Below are 13,604 nucleotides of genomic sequence, written 5' to 3' on the forward strand. Positions count from 1 at the left end.
TGAGGAGCGGTGGTGCAGCGGTTAGCGCGCCGCGCTACGACCAGAAGTAAAATTTTCCGCTCACGGCCACCAACACTGCTGGCGAATTATCTGAACCGATTCTCCCAAACGTCGACGCAGCCTCAAACGAGTACCTGGTGCGATCTGAAAACATCGCCACTGGGGAGACAAAGGCGGCCGGGCGTGGTGTTGACAACCCACCCCGTCGCGTGCCGTGCCGGCCTTCATAGGTGCTACTCGCTAACAGCACTTGCCCCAACAGTCTGTGACAGGCTATCCGGGAGATCTTTGTCTTTTTGTCTTTGTGCAACCCGCTAACAGCACTTGCCCCAACAGCCCGTGTCAGGCTGTGATGGGTGCTGAGGGTCACCTTTGTCTGTGTGCGTGCGTCCAGGCTGTGACGCGTCGGCTCGTGCCTGGCGACGTATTCCGCGGGGCAATTGCCATCGCACCCAATACCGCAGCGCGCTGATTGCAAAGTGCCTTGGAAAGGTTTTGTCTTTTTTTGTGTTTGTGGGTGGGGTGGTGTGGGTGGGGGGGATTTCATCAGAAGGTGAAGCGGACACGTCAATTAACATCGGCAACGAGCAGCGGACGAGACCTGCTGAGATTCGCGCTCGCAGACCGCGGCGACCTCGTGGCGCGACATTTTTTAATTAAAGCGGAGGTGCTGCTCGACCCAGAGAGCCTGCGTTCGACTCCAGGCTCCCGGCAGCTGTCCCGACAATCACCAACGATCGTACAGACGACGCCGACGACAACAATAACAACAATCGCTGCACTCAATTTATTTTTGAGAATCTAAAATATCGGTGCGGCTTGTCACGTGACGATCATTCCTCCCCGCGGCGGACTGAAGCTAGCTCTGTGACATCCTCTTCCGCGGGGCAGGTTCTCTGACACGAGTCGGGGTCTCGCTGCTCACACGGCGAGAGCTCCGAATGGATTCCCTCGTCTCGTGGTGAAAATCGGGAGAGGGGGGGGAAGAATGTAACTTAAACACAAACCTGAAAATAGTTGATAGTGCCTTTTGGCGTCCTCTGGTCGAGCACCAATTGGGTCGAGGCTCAAAAGAAAGCCGTCCCTTGGTGTGGACCAATGAGTTTCAAGAACAATGCATATATTATGATAGTGTGGTTTTTTTTCGATTTAAAGCTTTCGTGACTGCAGGGATTCATCTTCTTGGTTCTTTCGGTAAAGTCACGTAGAAATAAAACATAAAACATAATAATCAGGTGATAACGGCTGCTTGCGTTGTAGCCGAAACGTCATGAAGACGGCTGCTTGCGTTGTAGCCGAAACGTCGTGAGAATTATTTTATTATGTTTTATTTTTATTATTTTATTACTTCCCTTCTACGTGACTTTACCGAAAGAACCAAGAAGAAGAAAAAAGTGTGTTTTTTGCTTGCATTTTGACTGCAAGTATTGTGGTTAATGAAGACATGAATCCTTGCAAAAAGGTTTACGTTTTGTTGCCAGAAAAAAGGGGAAAAATCCTATTATTATATTTTGGTACTGGCAAAGGAGGTCTAGTGATGCTCTAGAGGAGTTGTACACCCCTAGCTACCACTGCTATTCAGTGGCCTGAAATCAAATGTTTCGCTCGGGATGACCGCTGAAAAGTATGGTCTAGAGTTTTGATTATAGTGTGCTGATCTTAAAGGTGCATTGAAAATTTTTGATACTCCGACTGATGCTCCTGCTGTTATGGAGTGACTCATGCAGCCAGCTATGGCTGCAAAGTTTGGTCGTACATGTTATGTATATCGTTTATTGTTAAATTTAAATCACAGTTCCTATGATCACTGTTAAATTGTTTTTATAGCTTCATTTTTGTGATTTCGAAAAGTTTTTGGTTTAGCCATATTTGTTTGTTTGTTGTAGTACAGAATTAGACTGATAACTTTTATCTAAATTGTCTTGTGGTTAATATTGTTTGACTTGCATCCCACTGGGTTTTTGCACACAGCGTTGATATACGGTGCTTTTTCTGGAAGACTTTGCTGTTTTTAACTGGATTTTTCTGTTTGCGCTTAGTCACTTTAAGATGTTTTCTTGATCATGTTTTTCTTTGTCGCGGTTGCACCCGATTCAAGAGCCGAATGGCTCACAGGGCTATATACCAAATGAATGAAAACTGAAACTGAAAACTGTCGTCTCGCTCGACATCGCGCTGCGTGATCTCCTCTGTTAGCTGTTTCGGTCAGCGCCTCCGCTGCTAGAAGGCTCTAGTGGTGTGCCATAGGCTAGCCAGTACGGAGTGTGTGTGCAGGAGAGATCGTGTGCGTTCATAAAAGAAGGCGCCTCCGCAATTATCGTCGTCCAAGGGCGTGCACTACATATACATACAGTATATATACGCTGGCATTAAATAATTCGGGCGATTGAGACTTACATTCATCTTAGCTTAGAGTTTTGAAAGATAATTGATCCTTTTGTTCCTGAGAGTCGATATCCTATTGGGACCCCAATGAGAGTCGAAATCTTACTGGGACCCCAATGAGAGTCAAAATCCTATTGGGACCCCCATGAGAGTCGAGATCCCATTAGGACCCCAATGAGAGTCGAAATCCTATTGGGACCCCAATGAGAGTCGAAATCATATTGGGACCCCCATGAGAGTCGAGATCCCATTAGGACCCCCTCTCCCCACGTGTGTATTCTGGAGGGATGCTCATTAAAGGAATGCAGTCACAGGAATTTCAAAGTCGACTTTCGCACCTTCTCAGCAATATTCTTCACACACGAACGTTTCAATTCACTAATTGCCAACACTCGAACCGGTAATTTGCAAACACAGCGGGAGCGGCGGCGCGAGTGGTTAGCGCACTCTGCCACGGGCCCCGGCGACACGGGTTTGATCCCCGCCCCACCTGCAGTGCGGTGAGCGTGTGAGTGTGTGAGTGTGTGTATGCGTGTTGAACTTCTTTTGCACCGTACATATCCAACAGTGCTAATCGGAGGTGCGGGGTGAGCGAGTGAGCGTGTTGTTGTGACCTGCAGTGTGGTGAGTGAGTGGATGAGTGAGTGGTGGGTGAGTGAGTGAGTGAGTGTGTTGTTGTGACCTGCAGTGTGGTGAGTGAGTGAGTGGGTGAGTGAGTGGGTGAGTTAGTGTGTGAGTGTGTGAGTGAGTGAGTGAGTGGGTGAGTGAGTGAGTGAATGTGTGAGTGGGTGGGTGAGTGTGTGAGTGAGTGTGTTGTTGTGACCTGCAGTGTGGTGAGTGAGTGAGTGGGTGAGTGAGTGTGTTGCTGTGACCTGCAGTGTGGTAAGTGAGTGGGTGAGTGTGTGAGTGAGTGTGTTGTTGTGACCTGCAGTGTGGTGAGTGTGTGAGTGAGTGAGTGGATGGGTTAGTGGGTGAGTGAGTGAGTGAGTGGGTGAGTGAGTGTGTTGTTGTGACCTGCAGTGTGGTGAGTGAGTGGCTGAATGAGTGGGTGGGTGAGCGGGTGAGTGAGTGTGTTGTTGTGACCTGCAGTGTGGTGAGTGTGTGAGTGAGTGAGTGGATGGGTTAGTGGGTGAGTGAGTGAGTGAGTGGGTGAGTGAGTGTGTTGTTGTGACCTGCAGTGTGGTGAGTGAGTGGCTGAATGAGTGGGTGGGTGAGCGGGTGAGTGAGTGTGTTGTTGTGACCTGCAGTGTGGTGAGTGAGTGGGTGAGTGAGTAGGTGGGTGAGCGGGTGAGTGAGTGTGTTGTTGTAACCTGCAGTGTGGTGAGCGAGTGGGTGAGTGAGCGGGTGAGTGAGTGTGTTGTTGTGACCTGCAGTGTGATGAGTGTGTGAGTGAGTGAGTGAGTGGATGGGTTAGTGGGTGAGTGAGTGAGTGGGTGAGTGAGTGTGTTGTTGTGACCTGCAGTGTGATGAGTGTGTGAGTGAGTGAGTGGATGGGTTAGTGGGTGAGTGAGTGAGTGGGTGAGTGAGTGTGTTGTTGTGACCTGCAGTTTGGTGAGCAAGCGGATGAGTGAGTGAGTGTGTTGTTATAACCTGCAGTGTCGTGAGTGTGTGAGTGAGTGAGTGGATGGGTTAGTGGGTGAGTGAGTGAGTGGGTGAGTGTGTTGTTATGACCTGCAGTGTCGTGAGTGTGTGAGTGGATGAATGAGAATATCAGTGAGTGGGTGAGCAAGCGGGTGAGTGGGTGAGTGAGTGTGTTGTTGTGACCTGCAGTGTGAGTGAGTGTGTGAGTGAGTGTGTGAGTGTGTGAGTGAGTGAGTGGGTGAGTGAGTGAGTAAGTGAGTGTGTGAGTGGGTGGGTGAGTGTGTGAGTGTGTGAGTGAGTGAGTGAGTGAGTGGGTGAGTGAGTGAGTGAGTGTGTGAGTGGGTGGGTGAGTGTGTGAGTGAGTGTGTTGTTGTGACCTGCAGTGTGGTAAGTGAGTGGGTGAGTGTGTGAGTGAGTGTGTTGTTGTGACCTGCAGTGTGGTGAGTGAGTGGCTGAATGAGTGGGTGGGTGAGCGGGTGAGTGAGTGTGTTGTTGTGACCTGCAGTGTGGTGAGTGAGTGGGTGAGTGAGTGGTGGGTGAGCGGGTGAGTGAGTGTGTTGTTGTGACCTGCAGTGTGGTGAGTGAGTGGGTGAGTGAGTAGGTGGGTGAGCGGGTGAGTGAGTGTGTTGTTGTAACCTGCAGTGTGGTGAGCGAGTGGGTGAGTGAGCGGGTGAGTGAGTGAGTGTGTTGTTGTGACCTGCAGTGTGATGAGTGTGTGAGTGAGTGAGTGGATGGGTTAGTGGGTGAGTGAGTGAGTGGGTGAGTGAGTGTGTTGTTGTGACCTGCAGTTTGGTGAGCAAGCGGATGAGTGAGTGAGTGTGTTGTTATGACCTGCAGTGTCGTGAGTGTGTGAGTGGATGAATGAGAATATCAGTGAGTGGGTGAGCAAGCGGGTGAGTGGGTGAGTGAGTGTGTTGTTGTGACCTGCAGTGTGAGTGAGTGTGTGAGTGAGTGTGTGAGTGTGTGAGTGAGTGAGTGAGTGGGTGAGTGAGTGAGTGAGTAAGTGAGTGTGTGAGTGGGTGGGTGAGTGTGTGAGTGTGTGAGTGAGTGAGTGAGTGGGTGAGTGAGTGAGTGAGTGTGTGAGTGGGTGGGTGAGTGTGTGAGTGAGTGTGTTGTTGTGACCTGCAGTGTGGTGAGTGAGTGAGTGGGTGAGTGAGTGGGTGTGTGAGTGTGTGAGTGTGTGTGTGAGTGAGTGAGTGGGTGAGTGTGTGAGTGAGTGAGTGGGTGAGTGTGAGTGAGTGAATGGGTGAGTGAGTGGGTTAGTGAGTGAGTGTGTGAGTGTGTGAGTGTGTGTGTGACTGAGTGAGTGAGTGGGTGAGTGTGTGAGTGGGTGAGTGAGTGGGTTAGTGTGTGAGTGTGTGTGTGAGTGAGTGTGTGAGTGTGTGAGTGAGTGAATGGGTGAGTGAGTGGGTTAGTGAGTGAGTGTGTGAGTGAGTGTGTGAGTGAGTGGGTTAGTGTGTGAGTGTGTGTGTGAGTGAGTGTGTGAGTGGGTGAGTGTGAGTGAGTGAGTGTGTGTGAGTGAGTGGGTGAGTGAGCCTTTTGTTGTGATCTCCGGTGTTGCGGTTGAAACGAAAGAGTCGCAGTGTCTAGTTGACCGAGTTGACACACGTCCTGAGATGGCTGCGCAAACCCCTCCTAGATCACGGCACGCATCTGCCGTGGAGACATCGCTCGCCAGCGCGAGCGGCGTGACTGGGTCGCTAGCGCCGATAGGGACAAATGAGGACTCGCTGCGCATGGGAAATTACGAGTTGAATTTCATTCACTTCGCGTCACCTTCAAACATTCTCGCAAAGAGTGCAGCTTAATCTAGAACCCACCAGCCCCGCACCCCCCACTCCTTCCCACTCCCACAGGTGCAATTAGAGACGCGCCGTGAATTTGTAGCGGATTTAATTGGAAATGAATCTCAAGGCGTCGATGAAACGGTGTGAATTAAAGCTGGAGGTGAAACATTGCTTCGTGCGGAGGAGCGATTCACGGCAACGCTCGGCATCAGCCGCCAAGGCTGAATATAACGAACAACATGTCTTCTATGTATGTGAGAGAGATACGTGCGTGTGTGTGTATGTGAGATGCGTACGTGTGTGTGAGAGATACGTACGTGTGTTTATGTGAAAGATAGTTCATGTGTGTACGCGAGAGATACGTACTGGTGTGTATGTGAGATATACGCACACGTGTGTATGTGAGAAAGATACGTACGTGTGTGTATGTGAGAGATACTTGCACGTGTGTGTATGCGAGAGATACGTCCGTGGGTGTACGTGGGAGATACGTTCATGTGTGTATGTGAAAGATACGCACACGTGTGTGTATGTGAGAGATACGTACGTTTGTGTGTATGTGGGAGATACGTAAGTGTGTGTATGTGAGAGATACGTCCATGTGTGTATGTGAGAGATACGTTAATGTGTGTATGTGAGAGATACGTACGTTTGTGTGTATGTAAAAGATACGTAAGTGTGTGTATGTGAGAGATACGTCCATGTGTGTATGTGAGAGATACGTTCATGTGTGTATGTAAAAGATACGCACACGTGTGTATGTGAGAGATAGTACACGTGTGTGTATGCGAGAGATACGTGCATGTGTGTGTATGTGAGAGATTCATACATGTGTGTGTGTGTGAGAGATAGGCACTGTTGTTAATGTGAGAGACTTTCTATTGACCGATGAACGAGACTGGTGACCGCTGTGGAGACGGGGCGAGTCGGTGAGTTGCTGCTGCAGCACTGGACCGTGAGGGATGGCGATGGCACGGGAAAAGGTCTTCATCCAGCTGTGGATAGACAATGGCTGCTGCTGCTGATGATGATGATAGATGCGTCAAGTTAGAGGCACAGCCCTGCAACTGCCCGAATTCGGGATTTCGAGCGGCAGGAAATTGAGCGATGAAATCCACAGTTCGTATGACAAGAGCTGGGAAGATTGCTGCTGTTGTTGTTGTTGTTGCGACGGTTCGGGTGGGGGGCCTTCATCCAGCAGTGGTGATTTCATGGCAAGTCTCAAGCTGGTTTTGTTTAACCAGGTGAAAATTTCAGTAGATCAGGACGAGTTCCCATTTGCAAGAGTTACTTCATTTAGTGGGCGAGTGAGTGGGTGAGTGAGTGAATGAGTGGAACAGTAGGTGAGTGAGTGGGTGAGTGAATGAGTGGGTGGGTGAGTGGATGAGTGGATGGGTGGGTGAGTGAGTGAGTGAGTGGATGGGTGGGTGAGTGAGTGAGTGGCTGGGTGGGTGAGTGGGTGAGTGGGTGGGTGACTGGGTGAGTGTGTGAGTGGATGCGTGGATGAGTGAGTCGGTGGGTGAGTGAGTGAGTGGGTGAGTGGGTGGGTGACTGGGTGAGTGAGTGAGTGAGTTTGTGAGTGAGTGGGTGAGTTGCTAAAACACAGCAAGTTAGCATAGTAGGGGGCACAGGTGGTGCATCGGCCAGTCATCTCAGTCAGTCAACCCATGGCACCTGGGTCTGTCCCGTGACCTCCTGCCAGCGGGCGCTCGACACTTCACGTGGCCTTAAAGTGCACTTAGCCTGGCACAGAGGCGCCGTGGTGACGTCACCGCCACTTGGCGAATGGCGGTCGATGACTCCAGTCAAGTGAAGTTTTTTAGATTTTTTTTTTTAAGCTTCATTTGAAGCTTACGTGACTTTACCGAAAGAACCAAAGAGTATGAAGTGTATTTCCTTTCAGAAAGATGAGAACTGCGGGAGACCTGGATGAAGTCAGTCTTGTGTGCAAGAGCCGACTCGCCTGGCTCACCGACACGAGCAAAGCAAAGCACAATGAAGCGAGAGAGAATAATGGCTGCTACTGCTGCTGCTGCTACTACTGCTGCTGCTGCTGCTGCTACTGCTGCTACTGCTGCTACTGCTGCTGCTGCTGCTACTGCTGCTGCTGCTGCTACTACTGCTGCTACTGCTGCTACTGCTGCTACTGCTGCTACTGCTGCTGCTGCTGCTGCTGCTGCTACTACTGCTGCTACTGCTGCTACTGCTGCTGCTGCTACTGCTGCTGCTACTACTGCTGCTACTGCTGCTACTGCTGCTACTGCTGCTACTGCTGCTACTGCTGCTGCTGCTACTGCTGCTGCTGCTACTGCTGCTACTGCTGCTGCTGCTACTGCTGCTACTGCTACTACTGCTGCTACTGCTGCTACTGCTGCTACTGCTGCTACTGCTGCTACTGCTGCTGCTGCTACTGCTGCTGCTACTGCTGCTGCTGCTACTGCTGCTGCTGCTACTGCTGCTACTGCTACTGCTGCTACTGCTGCTGCTGCTACTGCTGCTGCTACTGCTGCTGCTGCTACTGCTGCTTCTGCTGCTGCTGCTGATACTGCTGCTGCTACTGCTGCTTCTGCTGCTGCTGCTGCTGCTGCTACTGCTGCTTCTGCTGCTGCTGCTGCTGCTGCTGCTACTGCTGCTTCTGCTGCTGCTGCTGCTGCTACTGCTGCTACTGCTGCTGCTGCTGCTGCTACTGCTGCTACTGCTGCTGCTACTGCTGACGACAACGGAGGCGGCGGTAAGTAGCTCGTGGTGGCGAACCCGGGACAATGTCACGCGGAGGTGGTTGAAGTTGCCTCGACAGGGGACGCCGTGTACCCGGAGTGGTTCCTAGCGCGAGGGTTACCGCAGTGCAGAGGAGTGAGTCTGCGCGCTGCCGGAGGAGCTGTCCATGGTAGGCGCCTCACTCCCTCCCTGACACTGCCCGCCGATCTGCTCACTCGTTCGTCAAAAAAACCCGTCTCGCGCGCGTGTTGAGCGGACGGCATTGCAGTGCGTGTGTGTGTGTGTCCGTCTGTCGACAGCCGCTGTTGTTGTTGTTGTTATTCTCCTCACTACGCCTTGAGGGAAAGCTCTTGACTCGTTGTCAAGAAAGGGATTTCGAACACACGACGTTTACAATTGTGCGATTGTACATTTGCAATTGACAATTGTAAATTTACAATTGTACATTTACAAATGTACAATTACAAATGTACAATTGTCAATTGTAAATGCACAATTGTACAATTGTAAATGTACAATTGTAAAATGTGGGTTTGAAAACATGTACAATTGTAAATGCCGTGGGTTGACTCTCCAACACACCGGTGTGCTGTACTAGCAACGAATTGGCACGTTCTGTTTACGTGACAAATCTCACTAATAATTGGCTGTGGCGGGTTTAATGACCCAATTATATTTACGCGATCTAACCCAAAAACCTTTCATTATGGATAATATTGGTCGCGAAAGCCTACTACAACGTGTTAAACAGGGCAGGCAGTGCTGCCAGTAATTCACTGCAAGGGGGGGTGGTGGGGTGACAATGCTGCGATGTGTAATCCTAATTGACTAATTTGCTGCTGCTGCTACAGAGTCAACATCACTAGCAACATCGAACAATAGCAACAGATAGCAGGGGCAGCAGCGGTGATTGCAGCGGCAAGAGCAGAATTAGCAACAGCAATTTCAGCAGACAGCAGCAGCAACAACAGCAGAGTAGACGCAGCAGCAGCTATAGCAGCAGCAGTTACAGCAGCAACAACAGCAACAGCAGAGTAGACGCAGCAGCAGCAGTGGCAGCAGCAGCTACAGCAGCAGTTACAGCAGCAGTAGCAACAACAATATGAGCAGACATCAGCAACAACAGCAGCAGCAGCAGTGGCGGCAGCAGCAGCAGCTACAGCAGCAGCAGCAATAGCAGCAGCAATAGCAGCAGAGTAGACGCAGCAGCAGTAGCTGCAGCAGCAACAGCAAGAGCAGCAGTAGCAGAAGCAGCATCAGTGACAGCAGCAGCATTAGCAGCAGCAGCAACAGCAAGAGCAGCAGTAGCAGAAGCAGCATCAGTGACAGCAGCAGCATTAGCAGCAGCAGCAAAAGCAGAGTAGACGCAGCAGCAATAGCAGCAGCAGCAACAGCAAGAGCAGTAGTAGCAGTAGCAGCAGCAGTGACAGCAGCAGCATTAGCAGCAGCAGCAACAGCAGAGTAGACGCAGCAGCAATAGCAGCAGCAGCAACAGCAAGAGTAGCAGTAGCAGCAGCAGCAGTGACAGCAGCAGCAGTTACAGCAGCAGCAGTAGCAACGGCAATATCAGCAACAGCAGCAGAGTAGACGTAGCAGCAGTGGCGGCAGCAGCGGCAGCAGCAGCAGCTACAAATAAAAGCAAGGTCATTTCAGACGTTGCGATGTACCTCCCTGACGCACCGCACCTGGCACGAGGAGCGTGGGTAGACCCACCTCTATGAATACGCTGCGTGTGTGCGACCCAGCAAGAGGTTGGAGACAAACAGCAGCAGGGGGTTAAACCCACTGCAACCGTTGTCAACGCGCGGTGGCTACACGCCGTAGCAAACACGAGTCGAGGTGGTGTCGTGTTAGAATAATCGTGACTTTTCTTCTTGTTGTTGATGTCTTGTAATCCCGGAGAGTCCAAGTGAGTCGCTTGAGTCGTTTTCAGGAGGGTCTTGCTGCTTGTTGCTTGCTGCTGATGCTGTATTCGGTTCTGATTTTGTGCGTTTCGGCTAATTCACGAGGGCTGTTTCATTGTACGCGTGGGATGACACGGGAGCACCCGGGGAATATCCCACGAGGGGGGTAACAGCACTCGACTCCCCCGTACAGATGGAAACAGATGGCGATTTAGTCAACTTGCTCTACCGCTTCCTCCTGGCGGCGAGCCACGGAACGGCACCTCGAGTTAAACGGCAATAAAAACTAGTTTCGATCAAATAGAAATTGAAAGTCAATACATTTGTAAATCAACCCGACTCAAAATAGGAAAAAAATATAAACACCTTACCAGCATCTTCTTGGTTCTTTCGGAAAAGTCACGTAGAAGGGTGGACGGCTGCTTGCGTTGTGGCCGAAACGTCGTGAGAATTAAATTTTGATTTAAAGCTTTCGTGACTGCAGGGATTCATCTTCTTGGTTATTTCGGTAAAGTCACATAGAAGGGAAATAATAAAATAAATAAAAATAAAAAAACACATAATTAAACAATATAACAATATAATAAAATAATATTATATTTATGTTTGGTTTATTTTATTTTATTATTTCCCTTCTACGTGACTTTACCGAAAGAACCAAGAAGTCGTGAGAATAATTTTATTATGTTGTATTTTTTTTATTTTATTATTTCCCTTCTACGTGACTTTACCGAAAGAACCAAGAAGATGAATCCCTGCAGTCACGAAAGCTTTAAATTGAAACCTTACCAGCAATAGGCGACGGTTCGGGCAATGACCCTTCAGAATAGCAGGAGGGCCAATTCCCCCCAAACTCAACTCCCATCGCCGTGGCTTCTGGGAACACGTGTGCAGTTGACCCCGGCGAGAGGGAGAGAGCCCCCCATGTGGTATCGATTGTCCAATTTCAATGTGCAATGTTATTGAGGGACTGTGTGGAGTCCATCCCCGCACCTCCAATTGGTTACGTACGGTGCAAAAGAAGTTCGAAATGCAATCAATCGTCGATTTTCCGGCAGCGGGGGGGGGGGGGGGCTGTCGGGTAATTAATCGCTAATGATCATTATTTAAAATAGCAACGTTATGTTTTTAGGTGCTGTGTGTCCAAACGTTTTTGTCTGTGTTTAAATATGTTCGCTACCGTGAAATTTCCGTAAATAAACGAACAGATGCCGCGTTTCGCTATAGCGAAGTTACCACTCCCAATTCTCGACGACTCCGCATGGGGCGGTGATCGGGAGCTGTGTCGAATTGGACTTTGAAATAAAGCGGAGCTACTTTGTGTTGGCATGCACACGTTGACAGCCTATGGATCGGCCCGGGACCATCCGGATAATCGATTATCGATTGTACACACCGTACATTTTCGTCTACAGCCTTTATTGGCAAGTTTTCGGGGTGCGTCTGATAATCCGGTGAATTCGGTAAAAGTTCTCATTTAGTTTTTGATGTTGTAAATCCGACTGGCTGGCCTACTCTTAATCAAAGACGCCCTGGGATAGAACCCAGCTGTCTGGAGGCCTCTCTCGATCGCCGCTTGAAGGTAAGGGGCCGTCCATAAATGACGTCACGCGATTTTGGACGATTTCTGCCCCCCCCCCACTTCATCACACGGCGTCACAAAAAGTCAGACCCCCCCTCAAATATGACGTCACAAAGCTCTGCCCCTCCCCCCCCCAAAAAAATAAAACATGCTTCAAATCGCTTTAAACTATTGTCATTGTAGTGCGTATTTAATGTGCCGCTGCACTCTGATGTTGCAGAAGAAAACATTTATTAAAAAGTCTATTTAATTAGGCAGAACGTGTTGTCTATATTTATTTAAAGTTGCGCATTTTGATGTGACGTCACATTTCTCAACCCCCCCCCCCCTCGTGACACATCGTCACAAATGTCTGACACCCCCCCCCCCAGGTGCGTGACGTCATTTACGGACAGCCCCTAAGGTAATGAAATGAACGGGACGATTCCCGTCGCCTGTGTGAGATGTCACGGAGGTCGGAGGAGGCCGAGCTGGTACCGAGGTGACGTGACGCCACCTCGCGGCAGCAGAGGGAACCTCCAACCCACGGTGTCAAAATAAAAACATTTACAAAGGTCTCCCCCCTCTCCCTCCGTGTAGTCTTAACAGACTGTTGGGGCAAGTGCTGTTAGCGAGGAGCAAGCACCTACGAAGGCCGGCACTGTGGCACACGTACACACACGTACACACACACGCGTACACACACACGTGCACACACACGCGTACACACACAAACGTACACACACACACGTACACACACGTACACACACACACACGTACACACACGTACACACACACACGTACACACACACACCTACACACACACGTACACACACGTACACACACACACCTACACACACACTTACAACAACCGCCATTCGCCACTAAGTGGCGGTGACGTCACCACGACGCTTGTACCAGGCCATGTGCACCTTGAAGTGTCGAACGCCCGCTGGCAGGAGGTCACGGGGCAGACCCAGGTGCCACGGGTCGACTGACTGAGATGACCGAGATGACTGGCTGATGCACCACCTGTTCCCCTTACTGTACCAACTTGCTGTGCTTTAGCCACCCGGCGCTCCGCTAGTTGTTGTGAGCGTCGCTCCTCCGCCCTCCGTTGTTGTTGGAGGGCGACTGCCTCCAACTGCCCAGTAGCGTCCTTCACGAGCCTCCTCCACAGAGGCCGATCTTGACACCGCTGGTACCAGTCATCGGCAAGTCAACTCAGCTCCACGTCCTCCTGTACCACATCACTCCATCTCTTCTCTAGCCCGTGCCGCGTCCGTCTAGCCCCCTCGATCCGGCCGAACAAAAGGTGTTTAGGCATGCGGTACACACACACACGTACAAAAACACACGTACACACACACGCACGTACACACACACATGTACACACACACGTACAAAGACAAACATCCCCCACATAGCCCGAACAGACTGTTGGGGCACGTGCTGTTAGCGAGCACCTATGAAGGCGAGAACAACACACGAGAGGGGGGGGGGGTGCCCAGCACCACGCCGGGCCGCCTTTGTCTCCTGAGCAGCGATGTTTACCACACACTGCACCCCGTACTCATTTGAGGCCGAGTCTACCTAAGGGAGGCCCAGAACCGGTTCAGATAACCGTCCCTGGTATTGGTCGCTAAATTGTCACCAAAACCACCATCC

This window comes from Lampetra planeri, chromosome 53, assembly GCF_965212315.1.
Source record: "Lampetra planeri chromosome 53, kcLamPlan1.2.h2, whole genome shotgun sequence".
Classification (NCBI taxonomy): domain Eukaryota; kingdom Metazoa; phylum Chordata; class Hyperoartia; order Petromyzontiformes; family Petromyzontidae; genus Lampetra; species Lampetra planeri.